Source organism: Tachyglossus aculeatus, chromosome X4 (genome assembly GCF_015852505.1).
Source record: "Tachyglossus aculeatus isolate mTacAcu1 chromosome X4, mTacAcu1.pri, whole genome shotgun sequence".
NCBI classification, from domain to species: domain Eukaryota; kingdom Metazoa; phylum Chordata; class Mammalia; order Monotremata; family Tachyglossidae; genus Tachyglossus; species Tachyglossus aculeatus.
This window is the reverse complement of record NC_052098.1, coordinates 49,353,558-49,370,837: the sequence shown is the minus strand read 5'-3', so window position 1 is coordinate 49,370,837 and position 17,280 is coordinate 49,353,558. Positions and strand designations below refer to the sequence as shown.

General features: G+C 46.1%; 6 non-coding genes across 6 annotated transcripts; 1 reads left to right on the top strand and 5 right to left on the bottom strand.

Moving 5' to 3' along the window:
- Positions 1-5,602: 5,602 nt before the first annotated feature.
- On the top strand, positions 5,603-5,674 carry TRNAE-CUC. The gene has a single exon. It is a non-coding gene; the product is annotated as a tRNA-Glu (tRNA).
- Positions 5,675-7,434: 1,760 nt separating this feature from the next.
- TRNAL-CAG lies at positions 7,435-7,517 on the bottom strand. The gene has a single exon. It is a non-coding gene; the product is annotated as a tRNA-Leu (tRNA).
- Positions 7,518-9,899: 2,382 nt separating this feature from the next.
- On the bottom strand, positions 9,900-10,008 carry TRNAL-CAA. Its single transcript has 2 exons — positions 9,971-10,008; positions 9,900-9,945 (listed from the first exon to the last, which is right to left on the bottom strand). It is a non-coding gene; the product is annotated as a tRNA-Leu (tRNA).
- Positions 10,009-12,307: 2,299 nt separating this feature from the next.
- Positions 12,308-12,380, bottom strand: TRNAV-CAC. Its single transcript has one exon. It is a non-coding gene; the product is annotated as a tRNA-Val (tRNA).
- A 719-nt stretch (positions 12,381-13,099) lies between these two features.
- On the bottom strand, positions 13,100-13,172 carry TRNAK-CUU. Its single transcript has one exon. It is a non-coding gene; the product is annotated as a tRNA-Lys (tRNA).
- Positions 13,173-15,541: 2,369 nt separating this feature from the next.
- Positions 15,542-15,613, bottom strand: TRNAA-UGC. Its single transcript has one exon. It is a non-coding gene; the product is annotated as a tRNA-Ala (tRNA).
- Between the last annotated feature and the right edge of the window lie 1,667 nt (positions 15,614-17,280).

Genomic DNA, 17,280 nt, shown 5'->3' with positions numbered 1-17,280 from the left:
GTTTGAGGCAAACATGATACTGGGCTTCCTGAACAGGTCAGAAGTGGTACAATCCTGGGACAAGATGCATTTTATCTTGACTTTGGTTTGGGCAGTGTGGGATAGCAGAGTCCAGGCTTGGGAATCAGAAAACCTGGGTTCTAATCCCAGCTCCGCCCCTTGCCTGCTGCGTGACCTTGGACAAATCACTTACCTTCTCTGTGCCTCAGTTTCTTCACCTGTAAAATGCCGATTCAATACCTGAATTTGGATTTGCTGCCTTTTTATTCACCCCTCCCTCAACCCCACGGCACTTAGGTCCGTAGCTATAATTGATTACATTAATGGTCTGTCTCTCCCTGCCCACCATGAGTTTTCAGTCTAAAAGGGATGTATCTAACAAATCTGTTGAACTCTCCCAAGTGCTGAGTGCTTAGAACAGTGCTTTGCACATAGTAAGCGCTTAATAAATGCCATTATTATTATTATTACAGCGCTCTGCGCACGGTAAGTGATCGATAAATATTGGCTGATTGACAGACTGTTCTACCTCCTATTTAAAATGTGAACCCCATGTAGGACAGGGATTGTGTCCAATCTGATTATCTTGCATCTCCCCCAATGCTCAGTACAGCGCCTGGTACCTAGTAAGTGCTTAACAAAGACCATCTTTATTATTTCTAGTACGGTTTTGTTTAATCTAATTCAGAGCTCCTCTAAAAATTACCCAGTAAATACTGGAATTGGATAGTGGTGTCTTTCACGTCTAACTCACTTTCACCTCTGATGACCTTTATAAATAAGCGTACCAGGTAGAAGGCGGTCTACGAATGTCTCTCCCGCCTCTTCTGTAGATGCAGAAACCTCGTTGGCTTCAACCGGGACTCCCAGAAAGACTGAGGAGAAACCGACAGGCCTGGGGGAGATTCTTCTGGCTGTGTGTCCGGCTCAGACTGAACGACTGCTGTAAGCAGAAGATTTGGTATAAGAGAAGGAACTTGGAAGAAAATAATTCTAATTCTCTTCAGGGGACAGCCTCTCCCCGGAGGGTCCAGCTGGAAGCCTCTGGGCCGAGATAAGAGTGGTCAGGGAAGACTTCCAGAGAAGGAGGGCTCTCCGGCGATCCTTGGGGTGAATCGTGTGGGCAGGGACGTTTTAGCCTTATTCCTTGTCAGGGCTTTCACCTCTGCCTTGGGTCTTCCCCTTCTAAATCTGCCTAGAGGTCATTTTTCCCCCCCTCCAGCGCGAGAGCGGCCCGGCCGTCCTGTGTCTGGGAAGAATGAGGTGAAGACTCAGGCCGAGTGAGTGAGCGTCCGTGGCCGGTGACGGGGTCATGCGAGCGTGTCTGTATCTGGATTGGCGGCTGTCTCTGTGGCCCCATGTTGCAGGGGGGAGGCAGAGGCAGCACAGTGAGGGGGATTGGGAAGATTGGGTAGGAGGAGGTGGAACTGTGGGTCTGAACCCCCTGCTGCACTGCTACTAGGTGCCCCCTGACCCTCCGGCAGGGCAGCGTTGGGCAGGGAGGAGGGCAATGCCTGGGGACTCATCTCCCCCCACCCCACCCCACTCCTTTGGCTTCATCGCCTCTTCCCCCTCTCCCCACCACCATATATATACACACAGAATAAAGCCAATGTTAACTACAGCAGCGATTCCCCACTCCTGGACCAAAGTCCTCCAGCCTGCCGGCTGCACCGGCTTCCTCCGGAATCCACCGGCAGCCATCCCAGAACACGCCGGACTCACCGTTCCCCATCCAAGACCACCCGAGACACAACCACAGGACACCGATCGGTGCCCGGGGCTCTTTCTGACCACCACCGGGTGCCCCCTGAGTTAGGCACAAAAAGCCTCTGGTCTAGGACACGGAAAAGAATGAATAAAAATGTCTCAACCCCAGTCTCAAGCCTGTTGGTTGTCCCTTGTTTGGGGATAGGGTCTTTGCCGTCATAAGGGGTGGGATCTGCTGAGGGCATGACAGAAGATCCTTTCGTGACCCTGATTTTTCCAGGTCGATGAATAGGTCTATTACAATCTTCTTTGAAGCATGGAGGGGAAAGGGGGTGCTCTCTGAACAGACCTGGCTCTGAGATGGATAGAGCAAGGGCCTGGATTCTAATTCCAGCTCTGCCACTTGCCCCCTGTGGGAGCTTGAGCAAATCACTTCACTTCTCTGTGCCTCAGGTATCTCATCTGTAAAATGGGGATTAAGAATGTGAGCCCCATATGGGATGGGGACTGTGTCCAACCTGATTATCACTTTCCTACTCAAGGGCTTAGCACAGTGCCTGGCACATACTAAGTGCTTAACAAATGCAATTTTTTTTTGTTAAAGCGAGCCATACATGTGGACGGGGAAAACTTGAGCAGTCCGCTGGCCCATGCTTATGTGGTGCTGGGCCCGAGCCACCAATTGCGTGAAAACCAAAATGTGATCTCTGGACTCGGAAACTCCCAGTTACTTCCATTCCTGTCACTTCTTCCCTGCCTGTCCCCAAGAGATGTGGTGAGCAGATCTGACATAGACAGCTGCTCCTGGGCTCACAGCCCTCCTGCCCCTCACTGGATGTTAATCTAGAACTGGTCTCCCCTGCTACATCATAAGCTTCTTGAGGACAGGAGCTTGCCTATGCTTAGTACAGGGCCTTGCACGCAGTAGGTGCTCAAAAGTTACCAGTGGATTTTATTTCTAGCCTGTCAGCCACATCTTTGGATTGCTTGGTAATAAGACCTGGACCAAAGATTCAACCCCCATTCCTGCCCCCACCCAGCCTTAAAGGGAAAGAACGGAAACTCTTGCTAAGTTTCTCCATATCTCATTTCCTCTTCTCCCGCTCCCTTCTGTGTCACCCTTGCACTTGATTTGCTCCCTGCATTCACACTCCAGCCCCACGGCACTTAGGTCCATATCTCATTTTACTGCTGAGGGAAGTGAGGCACAGAGAAGCGAAGTGATTTGCCAAAGGTCGCAGTGAACTAACAGTCGAGAGGGAGAGACAGACATTAATATAAATACATAAATTATGGATATGGACATAAATGCTATGGGGCTGAGGGAGGGGTGAATAAAGGGTGCAAATCCAAGTGCAAGGGTGATGCAGAAGGGAGAGGGAGAAAAGGAAATAAGGACCTAGTCGGGGAAGGCCTCTTGGAGGAGGTTTGCTTTCAGTAAAACTTTGAAGGTGGGGAGAGCAGTGGACTGTAGGATATGAAAGGGGTGGGAGTTCTAAGCCAGAGGCAGGATGTGGGCAAGAGGTCAGCGGCAAGGTAGATGAGATGGAGGTAGGGTGAGTAGGTTGGCATTAGAGGAGCTAATTGTGCGGGCTTTGTTGTAGTAGATCAGCGAAGCGGGCTTGGGAGGGGGGCAAGGTGATGGAGGGCTTTAAAGCCGACGGTAAGGAGCCTCTGTTTGATGCGAAGGTGGATGGGTAACCACTGGAGGTTCTTGAGGAGCGGAGAAACGGGGACTGAATGTTTTTGGGTTTTCTTAGGAAAAATAATGCGGGTAGCAGAGTGAAGTATGGACTGGAGTGGGGAGAGACAGGAGTCAGGGAGGTCAGCAAGGAGGCCGGTACAGTAATCAAGGCGGAATTGAGTGCTTGGATTCACGTTAGCCATTTAAGTGGAGAAGAAAGGGTGGATTTTAGTGATGTTGTGAAGGTTGAACAAACAGGATTTAGTAACAGATTGAATATTAGTGACAGGATGAATGAGAGAGATGAGTCAAGGATAATACCATGGCTACAGGCTTGTGAGATAGGGAGGATGGTGGTACTGTCTACAGTAATGGGAAAGTCAGGGAGGACAGGGTTAGGGTGGGAAGATGTTTTGAACATGTTAAATCTGTAGTGTCGGTGGGACATCTAGTCAGTCAGTCGTCTTTTTTGAGGGCTTTGTACTCGGGAGAGTACAATATAACAGACACATTCCCCTACCCACAATGAGCTTACTCTAAGGAGGATGACAGTAATAGAAATAAAGAAAATTACAGATATGTACATAAGTGTTGTGGGGCTGGGAGTGGGGGCAGTTAACAGGTTGGACATAGTCCTTGTCCCACATGGGGCTCACAGTCTTAATCCCCATTTTCCAGATGAGGTAGTTGATTGCTTGATTGATCGATTTATTGATTGGTACCACCGCGCGGGGGGGGGGGGGGGGATGTGGCTAGAGAGGCACAGCCACTCAGAATAACGATTAATTCCACGAGGGAGCAGCCTCCTAGAGCAAGGCGGCTCCAATTAGATCAATCAATCAATCAATCGTATTTATTGAGCGCTTACTGTGTGCAGAGCACTGTACTAAGCGCTTGGGAAGTACAAGTTGGCAACACGTAGAGACAGTCCCTACCCAACAGTGGGCTCACAGTCTAAAAGGGGGAGACAGAGAACAAAACCAAACATACTAACAAAATAAAATAAATAGAATAGATAGGTACAAGTAAAATAAATAAATAAATAAAGAGTCAATCAATCAGTGCTATGGACTTACTGAGTGCCAAGTACTATACTTGAAGCAGCGTGGCTCAGTGGAAAAAAGCCCGGGCTTTGGAGTCAGAGGTCAAGGGCTCAAAGCCTGGCTCCGCCAATTGTCAGCTGTGTGACCTTGGGCAAGTCACTTCACTTCTCTGTGCCTCAGTTACCTCATCTGTAAAATGGGGATGAAGACTGTGAGCCCCCCCCCGTGGGCCAACCTGATCACCTTGTAACCTCCCCAGCGCTTAGAACAGTGCCTGACACATAGCAAGCGCTTAATAAATGCCATTATTATTATTATTACTAAGCACTTGAGAGAGCATAAAAGTAGCAAGACAAGTTCTCTGACCCCTTTCCCTCTCTGCAGCCGGCTGTTTCGGCTAGGGCTACCCGGGGCCATTTTCAATCTTCCGGCCGAAGCCCAGAAGGACGCACCAGCCGGCTTCGTTCTCAAGAAGGAGTCCTCTATTCGGCAACAGGCAGAGAAAGACAGGGAGCAGGAAAACCCTTCTTCTGGGTGCAGGCGCTGTGCTGAATACCCACTGAAGTTCAAGGGAGAATCAGGGGTGTGTGTGCAGAGTCTTTTAGACTGTGAGTCCACTGTTGGGTAGGAACTGTCTCTATATGTTGCCAACTTGGACTTCCCAGTTAGTCCAGTGCTCTGCACACAGTAAGCGCTCAATAAATACGATTGATTGATTGATTGATTGATTGCAGAGCACTGTACTAAAACGCTTAACTCTTAAGTGCTTGGACTCTATCCCCTTTCTCGCCCCCCACCCCAAGACACCGCTCGCAATCAATCAGTGGTATTTATTGGGAGGGCAATACAATATTATTGGTAGGGGCTTTTGCTAGGGACCTGTTCAGTGCCCTCGGGCCTTTTCACCCCTGAAGACATCAAGCCCGGCCCAAGACGGACCCCTGGTTTCCTGCAGTTTCAGGCCCCAGTCCCTTCCTGAGTAGGACTCGGTCGCTGTGCACGCAGGCCTGGCAGGAGGCGGCTTCTGATTGCGGGGGGTCCAGATCGAGCGGGCAAGTGGAGAAGCTTTGGGTGAAATTAGACCCAAAATCAAAAAGAAGGAAAGTAGAGTGAAGGCCCCAACATTAACCTCTTTAGTCTTCCAAGAGACGTCGCTTTCAGCGCTTCCCTGGTGGTCTAGTGGTTAGGATTCGGCGCTCTCACCGCCGCGGCCCGGGTTCGATTCCCGGTCAGGGAACATAATTTTTATTTTTTCCTATCCTGATTTATAACTCCCATCCCCTCCCTCACTCCCTGCAGCTGCCAAACCCAGTTATCAATCAATCAATCAATCAATCAATCGTATATTGAGCGCTTACTGTGTGCAGAGCACTGGACTAAGCGCTTGGGAAGTACAAGTTGGCAACATATAGAGACAGTCCCTACCCAACAGTGGGCTCACAGTCTAAAAGGGGGAGACATCATCATCATCATCATCATCAATCGTATTTATTGAGCGCTTACTATGTGCAGAGCACTGGACTAAGCGCTTGGGAAGTACAAGTTGGCAACATATAGAGACAGTCCCTACCCAACAGTGGGCTCACAGTCTAAAAGGGGGAGACAGAGAACAAGACCAAACATACTAACAAAATAAAATAAATAGAATAGATATGTACAGGTAAGATAAATAAATAAATAGAGTAATAAATATGTACAAACATATATACATATATACAGGTGCTGTAGGGAAGGAGGAACGATGGGGGGATGGAGAGGGGGACGAGGGGGAGAGGAAGGAAGGGGCTCAGTCTGGGAAGGCCTCCTGGAGGAGGTGAGCTCTCAGTTCAGAGGAGCATTGGCCCGCTCATCTAGAAAATGGCCATCTCTAAATATTTGGATACTCACTCCACCCCCGACAACACTCCTGTGAATATCCTTATACTCGGTTGCTTTCTTTCCTTATTATTATTATTATCATTATTACTGTAATTGGTAAGCAATTACTATGTGTCACATACAGTTCCTTTTTTTGTTTTGTTTTAATGGTATTTAGGCGCTCACTATGTGCCAGGCACTGTACTAAGCGCTGGAGTAGATATAAATTAATCCGGTTGGACATAGTCCCTTGTCCCACGTAGGGCTCACAGTTTTAATCCCCATTTGGCATATGTGGAAACTGAGGCACAGAGAAATTAAATCATTTGCCCAAAGTCACACAGCAGAAAAGAGGTGGAGCCGAGCCCACTGTTGGGTAGGGACTGTCTCTATATGTTGCCAACTTGTACTTCCCAAGCGCTTAGTACAGTGCTCTGCACACAGTAAGCGCTCAATAAATGCGATTGATTGATTGATTGATTGATTGATTGATTGATTAGAATTGAGTGATGTATGTTTGGCGGCGTGGCAGAGAGGGGGTGAGACACAGGATGGTAGGGAGGAAGAGTGTTTGGGGGGAAATAGATGGCTCTTTGTCCTGAAGGAAGTGATTGCGAGATGGGTCACAGTGCCATCAATCAATCAATTGTATTTATTGAGCGCTTACCGTGTGTAGAGCACTGTACTGGGCACTTGGGAGAGTCCAATATAACAGAGTTGGTAGATAAGTTCCCTGCCCACAAGGAGCTTCCAGTCTATAGCATAGCGTGGGTCAACTTTGGGTGGCTCTTAGCAGGAAAGAGTACTCTCACAAGCGCTTACGACAGTGCTCTGCACAGTGTGAGCGCTCAATAAATGCGAACGAATGAATGATGTGCTTGTTTCTACCACAGGGCATATAGTAAGCGCTTAACAAACACCATTGCTATTAACTCTCTTCTGAATCGCCTTAACCAGCTCCACAGCACTCATATCTGTAATCTATTTATATTAACGTCTGCCTGGCAGAAAATGTGAGAGTTTAATGGCATATAGTACTCCCCCAAGCGCTTAGACAGTGCTCAATAAATACGATACTCATTGAGAACTTTCCGAAGAGTTTCCGTCTCCGCAGGGTGAGAAGGAGGTGGAAAAAGTCGCTGTCAGAAGTGGGATTCGAACCCACGCCTCCAGGGGAGACTGCGACCTGAACGCAGCGCCTTAGACCGCTCGGCCATCCTGACCACATGGAAGTCGCTTGATTTCGCGGGAAGTAGATAAGGAGTCCAAAATAAGGCATTCCCTGTGTGAGAAGGAAAGGGAAGTTTGGATCCAGAAACACTCCTATTGCAGCCATCCCTTGTGTCCCATACCAAGTAAACCAGAAATGTATGAGGGCAGAAATTCAATCGTCTTTATTGAGCATTTACCCCATACCAAGTAAACCAGAAATGTATGAGGGCAGAAATTCAATCGTATTTATTGAGCATTTACTGTGTGCAGAGCACTGTACTGAACGCTTGATGGGCTAAGCAGAGCCTGGAGTGTTGATCTGGAAATGCTTCCTGGAGAAGGGGGCTTTTTAGAAGGACCTTAAAGGAAAGGATGTTGTTTGGGAAAGAATGAAGGTCTTTTCAGGGAAAGTTGGAAGCAGTGTGGCCTAGAGAAAAGGGCATGGGACTGGGAATCAAAGGATCTGGGTTTTAATCCCACTCCGCCACTTGTCTGCTTTGTGACCTTGGACACGCCACTTCACTGCTCTGTGCCTCAGTTACCTCATCTGTAAAATTGGGATTAAATACTCCTCCCTCAGATTTAGATTGTGAGGTCCATGTGGAACAGGGACTGTGTCCAACTTGATGATCTTGTATCTACGCCAGTGCTGAGTACAGTGCCTGGCACATTGAACCTGGAAGGAAATAGCGAAAGTCAAAAGCGAAGGAGAGTTAGGAGTTTGAGTGGGATACAACAGAGCAGGGCAGAGAGTCATGACCTAATGGCTGGACCGACTCATTCAATCAGTGGTATTTACTGAGCACTTACTGGTTGCAGAGTACTTAGTATAATGTATTTGAGTTGGTAGACTCAATCCCACCGCTCAAGGAGTTTTCAAGCATATATATCTTCGCATTTTCAATGGTATTTGTTAACGGCTAGTGACTTTGATAAACTTAATGGCTTTATCCACTGGGCTCCCCAATCGAGTGCTTAATAATAATAATGATGATGGCATTTATTAAGCGCTTACAATGTATGAAGCACTGTTCTAAGCGCTGTGCAAAACACAGTTCTAAATTCATGAGAGAGTCCAGTACAGTAGAGAAGGTCAACACGATCCCTGCCAGCAAGAAACAGCGGCAAAAGATACAGGAGAGAGCCATCAATAGAAACATAGACGAGAGTGATTAGAGTGAGGTTAACCCGGGAAGGCTTCATGGAAGAGATAGATTTTCATTTGAATTGTCGAGGAGAGTAAGGATTTCTCCCTGCCTATCGATTTCTAAACTAATACAGTATAAATCAATCCATTAAGCTGGGTGATGCACAACTTCTTTGTCTTGTGATTTCCCAAATGTTTCCTATAGTGTATTCCACCCAGTGGATGCTCAATAAATACTATTATCATTTATCGCTAGTCTTTATTATACAGTGCTCTGCACACAGTATATCCTTCATAAATACTATTACTACTACTGCCAACTGTACATTCTCTCCCAGCATTTAGTAGAGTGCTCTGCACACAGTAAGCCCCTAATGAGTACTATCACTGCTACTACCAACTGAATATTCTTCCCCAGTGCTTAGTACAGTTTTCGGCATACAGTAAAACCCTTAATAAATACCATTGCTCCTTCCACCCGTATAGTCTTTCCCAGTACTTAGAACAGTTCTCTGCACACCATAAGCTCTTAAATAGTATTACTATTACTTTTACTTAATATTGGGAAGACAAAAGTGAGGTAAGTAATGTGAATGCCCTTTGGAAAATGAAAGTGCCATACGAGATCTGTGGTATTATTATATGGCTGGTAAGGAGATCAAGCAATCAATGGCATTTATTGAGCGCTTACTGTGTGCAGGGCGCTGTACTAAGTGCTTGGGAAAGAACAATGCAATAGATTTGGTAGAGACGATCCCTGCCCACAAGGAGTTTGCAGTTTAGAGGACGAGCTTATAGTCTAGAGGGGAAAACCACTCTAGCAGGAGGACATTACTGGAGTTCCCTATTGAGGCATTTTTTAAAAAAAATTCGCGTTCTCAATATCCCCAGGCGAGTATAGAAGGGGAAGTTACAGATGGAGTTACGGAATTGAGTTAAGGCACTGTCCTTTCTCCTGTTCCTACTGTTTGTAAATAATCTACTTTTGCCTGTCTTCTCCATTAGATTGTAAACTCCTAAAAGTCAGGGTCCGTGTCCTTTTTTTTATTATACTCAAACGCTTAGCAAAATGCTTACCACATTGTACTTGCTTAATGAATGCGATAATTATCACTGAGTCACTAATTGTCCCAGGGGAGGAGCCACACTAGGGAGGAGCCACACTGCACACACTAGGAGCTTGATAAATACCACTGATTGATTGGAGACCCTGATTTTAAGGTGAGAGAGGAAAAAGAAGCCTCTGTGTCAGAAGTGGGATTTGAACCCACGCCTCCATACGGAGACCAGAACACCCATTTCGGGGAAGGAAACCACCTTGAGTCTGGCGCCTTAGACCACTCGGCCATCCTGACACCCTGGAGGTTAATTCGGTTTTTACTTTAGAAGAGTCTAGGAGAAATCGAAACCTGGTTTAGAATATGTAATTCCAGTGAAACAAAAACAAAGAGAAATTTGTAGGCGAAGAGAGTCAGGCACCCCGGATCTGGAGAAAGATTTTCGGAAACTTAAAGATACGTGGAGACTCTATGGCAGAGACGGAAAGATTAGAAAATGATTCTAGTGATGATATTGTATCTACTCCAGCGCTTAGTAGAGTGCTTTTCATAAAACAAACCATTTACTACTATTATTATCATTGTTATCATCATCATCTGCAGAGAGCGCTGGGCTTTTCGAGAATTACAGTGGGTGACCAAGAATTGAAGCTTGTGGGCATGGTAGGAGAGGTGGGGATTTGAGAGGCATCTGGAGAACGAGCAATAATATGTGATTTATAATTTTTTATGAAATTATATTCATTCATTCAATCGCATTTATTGAGCGTTTACTGTGTGCAGAGCACTGTACTAAGCGCCTGGAAAGTACAATTCGGCAACAGATAGAGACAATCCCTACCCAACAACAACGGGCTCAAACTGTGTATAACTCTTTTATGGAACCTGTGAAATCTAGATTAACAGGAACCTCAGGCCTTCTACCAACGAAAGCATTGGGTCTATCAACTCTTGTGTATCGTACTCTCCCAAGCAGTAAGTACATTGCTCTAAACACAGTAAAAACTCAATAAATACCACTGATTCATTGAGACCCAGCACCCTCTTCTAGCCTCCCACCCAGTGGCTGGAATTACTAGTTCTGCAGGATGAAATTTTGATTTGTTCTTCACAGTAAGTGGATAGGAGAGGATGATGAAAGTTAAGATTAAGCGTTAGCGGGTGATCTTACACGGGATTCATGAGGGAGCTAGCTCAGGGTTCTCAGTTTCCCAGTTTGTTGCCCTCTTCTCCATTTAATGCCAACACTACTACTACTATTCATTCAATCATATTTATTGAGCACTTACTGTGTGCAGAGCCCTGTATTAAGCACTTACTACTAAGCTACTACTACTACTACTTGTGTTTTTTGTTAAACACTATGTGCGAAGGACTGTACTAAGTGCTGGGGTAGATAGGAAATAATCTGGTTAGACGCAGTCCTTGTCCCACAAGACGGTCATAGTCTAAGGAGGGGAAGGATAGGTAGTTATTTCTCAGATGAGGAAACTGAGACACAGGAAAGTTAAATAAGCATGTCCAAAATCACACAACGCCAAATGGAAGAATCAGAGTTAGAGTTTCAGATCAATCAATCAGTAGTATTCATTGAACTCCTACTTTGTGCAGAGCGCTGTATTAAACGTGGGGTAGAGAAGCAGCCTGGTTCAGTGGAAAGAGCACATGCTTTGGGATTCGAATTCCAGCTCCACCACATGTCTGCTGTGTGACCTTGGACACGTCACTTCACTGCGCTGAGCTTGTTACCCCATCTGTAAAATGGGGGTTAGTATTATTATTATTATTATTACACTAGAATTAGTAGAAACCATCCCTGCTCAACCATGGCCTTCTTTACCCTTAGAAGTTTAAAATGAGGTGTGTAAAGTACATTGCTTGGTAGTTAGCAGGCCTTAATGAATATTATAATAATAATGGCAACAACAATTACAATTGTTCTGACCTGATAGCTAGTCCCACTAAATTGTAAGATCCTTGAGAGCAAGGACTGTGCCTTTGTCTATTGTACTCTCCCGCGGCTTTAGTACAGCACTTTGTAGGCTGTAAAGTCCTCTAGTCTGTAAACTCCTTGTGGACAGGGCACATATCTATCAACTCTGTTATATTGTACTCTCCCAAGTGCTTCTACAATGCTCTGCACACAGTAAGTGCTCAATAAATACCATTAATTTATTAATTTAATTTATTAAAACCCAGAACTTTTCCCACTTTCGGGGGTGGCATCGGGGAACGGACGGTGATTTTTCCAGGAATCAAATGAATAGGTGATTAAGAACCGCTGAGTAAATACCATTGGTTAAGAAGAAACAAACATAACATAGTCAAACGAAACTGTAGACACGATTTCAGAGTATATTGCGTTGCGTTAAGAGAAGCTTCATCTTCAAAGGTAAAATTTGGGGGGAGATGTTTCTGGAAGAAAATGGTGCCCGAGAATCTCCCCTTCTAGATTGTAAAATCGTTGTGGGCAGGGAATGTGTCTGGATTATTGTTATAGTGTACTCTCCCAAACGCTTAGTACAGTGCTCTGCACACAATAAGTGCTCCGAAAGCCAGGGAGAGGAAAAAGGGAGAGGAAAAACATTAAGTAAACTGTTTCCGCCCGGTTTCGAACCGGGGACCTTTCGCGTGTGAGGCGAACGTGATAACCACTACACTACGGAAACGATCTGTACTAAGCACCTCCCAAAAGAAATATAAGAAGTGAGAATTTCAGTTTTTTAGGGTAGAATTAAATATATTTTTAGTCAGTCAGTCAAATTTGTCCATGTGGATACTTCAGTGGGTGCAAATATGTGTACCTATGAATTTTAATCCCTTGTATGTGTATATCTGTGTGTTTTTGCGGGCATTTTGTGTGTTTATCACCAGCTGCTTATACTTTTATGTGGGGTTATGAATCTCTGAACATGTGCATTTTTTAATGGTATTCGTTAAGCACTTATTATGCGCCAGACTGTACTAAGAGCTGGCGAAGATACAAGCTAATCAGGTTGGACACAATCCGTGTCCCAAATGGGGCTCACAGACTTCATCCCTCTTTTACAGATGAGGGAATTGCAGCACAGAGAAGTTAAGTGACTTGCCCAAGGTCAAGAAGTTGCGGAGCCGGGATCAGACGTCAATGTTGGGATGTATGTTTTTATGTTGAGATGGTTTCCGTTTCGTAGCGCGATGACGCTTTCATCCCGTTTAGGTGGAGTGTGCGGGTATACTGGGCGCATTTCGTTTTTTGTTGGAGTGCTGAACCAAAAACTACTACTGGGGAAGTAAGGGCAGGGGGTGGTGTGAATTACGGCTATTTAGTGGTGTGGACGGCTCTTTAAGAGTTCAATTTAGAAACCAATTCGAGTTTTGTCAACCGACAGAAACAAAAAGTTTGAACCGCCCAACGTGGGGCTCGAACCCACGACCCTGAGATTAAGAGTCTCATGCTCTACCGACTGAGCTAGCCGGGCAGCTGAGTGCCCACTTTCAAATTATGCACTTTAGTAGTCAACTCCTGGTTTCTCTTTGGGATTTGGGTAATAGTATCATTCATTTATTCATTCATTCAATCGTATTTATTGAGGGCTTACTGTGTGCACAGCACTGTACTAAGCGCTTGGGAAGTCCAAGTCGGCAACATATAGAGACGGTCCCTACCCAACAACGGGCTCACAGTCTAGAAGGGGGAGACAGACAACAAAACAAAACATGTGGACAGGTGTCAAGTCATCAGAATAAATAGAAGTAAAGCTAGATGCACTTCATTAAGAAAATAAATAGAATAGTAAATATGTACAAGTAAAATAAATAGAGTAATACATCTGTACAAGCATATATACAGGTGCTGTGGGGAGGGGAAGGAGGTAGGGCGAGTGGGATGGGGAGGAGGAGAGGACAAAGGCGGCTCAGTCTGGGAAGGCCTCCTGTCAAGCAATATTTATTGAGTGTTTGCTCATCATCAATCGTATTTATTGAGCGCTTACTGTGTGCAGAGCACTGTACTAAGCGCTTGGGAGAGTACAGAAGGGAGTGGAAGAAGAGGAAATAAGGGCTTAGACAGGGAAAGCCTCTTGGAAGAGTTGTGCCCACTCTCCCCAGCGCTTAGTACAGTGCTTTGCACACAGTAAGCGCTCAATAAATGCGAGTGAATGAATGAATGAATATGGCTTTGAAGGTGGGGGGAGTAATTGTCTGTCGGATATAATCTGGGAGGGGGTCCAGGCCAGAGGCAGGACTCGAGCGAGAGGTCGGCGGCGAGATAGACTGTAAACTCGTCCTCTAGACTGTAGACTCCTTATGGGCAGGGAACGTGCCTGCTAATTCTGCGTATTGTACTCTCCCAAACCCTTAGTACAGTGCTCTGCACATAGTAAACGCTCAATAAATGCTGTTAATTGATTGATTGATTTGATAGACGAGATCCTACTTAGGCTGTGAGCCCCATGTGGGACGGGACTATGTCCAATCTGATAAATTTGTATCTACCCCAGGGCTTAAAACAGTATTTGGCACAGAGTAAACCCTTAACAAATAACATTAAAAAAATCGAGGTACAATGAGTAGGTTGGCATTAGAGGAGCGAAGTGTGTGGGCTGGGTTGTAGTAAGAAATCAGGGAAGTAAGGTAGGAGGGAGCAAGGTGATTGAGCGCTTTGAAGACGAAGGTAAATGCATTAAGGGTTTCCTGTGTGCCGAGCACTATATTAAGTGCTGAGAGAGTACACAAGTGGGAATTGGACATGGTCCCGATTTGCGTTCCCTTTTTGGGGATGAGAGCGGGTACAGACTCTCCTTTCACCTAAGGGCTGAACACAACTATTGTCATTCATTCAATCGTATTTATTGTGCGCTTACTATGTGCACAGCACTGTACTAAGCGCTTGGAAAGTACAATTCGGCAAAAGAGACGATCCCTACCCAACGACGGGCCCATAGTCTAGAAGGGGGGAGACAGACAACAAAACAAAACAAGTAGACAGGCATCAATAGCAGTTTTCCCCTTTTCCCTCCTTTATTCCATTTCCTTCTCGATCCCTCGTTTCTGAAATTTCATCCGCATCCCTCTTCATCGCCATTTGAAACTATTGTAGTCCCTTGTTGTCTTCTCTGTGTCTGCACAGATATCGGTCGTGCTTCCTACAAAACCAGCTCTGGTAACTTCTGCGGCTGCTGAATTTAAAAGCGGGGGCTGAACAGGTCTTGAGGACTGTGTAATCTGAAGAACAGTGCTGGGCACATAGTAAGCGCTTAACAAATACCATTATTATTATTGTTTTATAGCCTGCGTGGGAACAGGGAATCAATCAATCGTATTTATTGAGGGCTTACTGTGTGCAGAACACTGGACTAAGCGCTTGGGAAGTCCAAGTTGGCAACATATACAGTCCCTACCCAACAGTGGGCTCACAGTCTAGGAACCTGAACCTAGGGAACCTGAGGACATCATAATCTGAGGATTTTTTAATCTACGTGGGAACAGGGACTGTGTCCAACCTACTTGAGCGCTTAACAGATACCGTTAATATGATCACCGTCACTATTATTAATAATAATAATTATTAACTTCTTTTCATCCTACCCCTTATTCCCAATCCCCCCCTGCCTTTCCCCAGAACGAAATCTCCAGGCCCAGGATCCCTCCTCGCCTGCTCTCTCCCCTTTTCTCTTTCCCCCCTTTCTGCAGCCCAACATTTCCTGGAGCTGGACATCTTTCCCCCCAAAAATGAGACCCTCATAACTGACTCCGGTTGCTCTTCTTCGTCTGCCCTCCTTCCCCAACCTGTGTTTTCTCTCTTACATTTTCACATTTCGGTGGGAGGTGGAGAAACATGATTAAAAATTGGAGATGCCGGGGATCGAACCCGGGGCCTCATACATGCAAAGCATGCGCTCTACCACTGAGCTACATCCCCACCACGGCCAAGGCCTTCTCAGATTCTCCACTGACCGGTAAGAAGTGATCGTGTTGTTCTTGATATTAATCAATCAATCGTATTTATTGAGCGCTTACTGTGTGCAGAGCACTGTACTAAGCGCTTGGGAAGTACAAGATGGCAACATATAGAGACAGTCCCTATCCAACAGTGGGCTCACAGTCTAAAAGAGTGGGCTCACAGTCTAAAAGAGTGGGCTCACAGTCTACAAGAGTTTTAGTTTTAGTATTAGTTTTGGTATTCGGTTCTGTGATCTTTGGGCACTCGATACTCACCCCCCTCTCAGCCTCACAACACTTACGTCCATATCCGTAATTTCTTCATTGATATTAACGCCTGTCTCCCCCTCTAGACTTCAAGCTCATTGCGGACAGGCCACGGATCCACCGACTCTGTTGGACTGCACTCTCCCGAGCGCTTACTACGGTGCTCTGCCCACGGTAAGCGCTCCCTAAATACCGTTGGGCGATTGATTGATGGGTTTGGGGGATTGAATATAGGTTAAGTGCATCATGACAGGTCAGCTGTTGGCTGTAATGGCATGGGGATCGCAGTCATCATCATCATCATCAATCGTATTTATTGAGCGCTTACTATGTGCAGAGCACTGTACTAAGCGCTTGGGAAGTACAAATTGGCAACATATAGAGACAGTCCCTACCCAACAGTGGGCTCACAGTCTAAAAGGGGGAGACAGAGAACAAAACCAGAGGCAGAACCCCTCAAAGGGTGGGGCAGTGGATTCGCACTGGGGCATTTGTCTTGATGTTGGCAGGGACATTTAGAGCTCGAGCCCCCTTTGGGACAGGGACTGTGTCCAACCCGATTAGCTTGGATCTACCCCAGCGCTTGGTATAGTGTCAGGCATAATAAGAACTGTGATATTTGTTCGGCGCTTACTATGTGCCAAGCACTGCACTAAGCGCTGGGGTAGATTCAAGATTATCAGGTCCCACATAGGGCACACAGACTGAGTGGGAGAAAAGGCACTGAATCCCCATTTTGCAGATGAGGGAACTGAGGTCTAGAGAAGTTAAATGCATTCGATCGTATTTATTGAGCGCTTACTGTGTGCAGAGCACCGTACTAAGCGCTCGGGAAGTCCAAGTTGGCAACATATAGAGACGGCCCCTACCCAACAACGGGCTCACAGTCTAGAATGACTTGCCCAAGGGCACATAGAGGTTGGTGGCGGAGGTGGGATTACAATCTAGGTCCTTTGACTCCCAGGCCGGCGAGTACCATAAAACAAATGAAAAAAAAATCATTGTGGGAGGTTAGGGGACCGACCCCTTGCCGACATCCTCCCTCTGACCTGAAACTCCCTTCCCCTTCATATCTGACAGACTATCACTCTCCCCATCTTCAAAGCCTTATTAAAATCCCATCTCCTCCAAGAGACCTTCCTTAACTAAGCCCCCATTTCCTCTACTCCCTCTCCTTTCTGCGTCGCCCTTGCCCTTGGATCTGTACCCTTTAAGGACTTGATATTCATTCCACCCTCAGCCCCATAGCATTTCTGTGCATATCTGCAATTTATTTTAATGTCTGTCTCTCCCGCTAGACTGTGAGCTCCTTGTGGGCCGGTAACACGTCTACCGACTCTCTTATACTGCACTCTCCAAAATGCTTAGTACAGTGCTCTC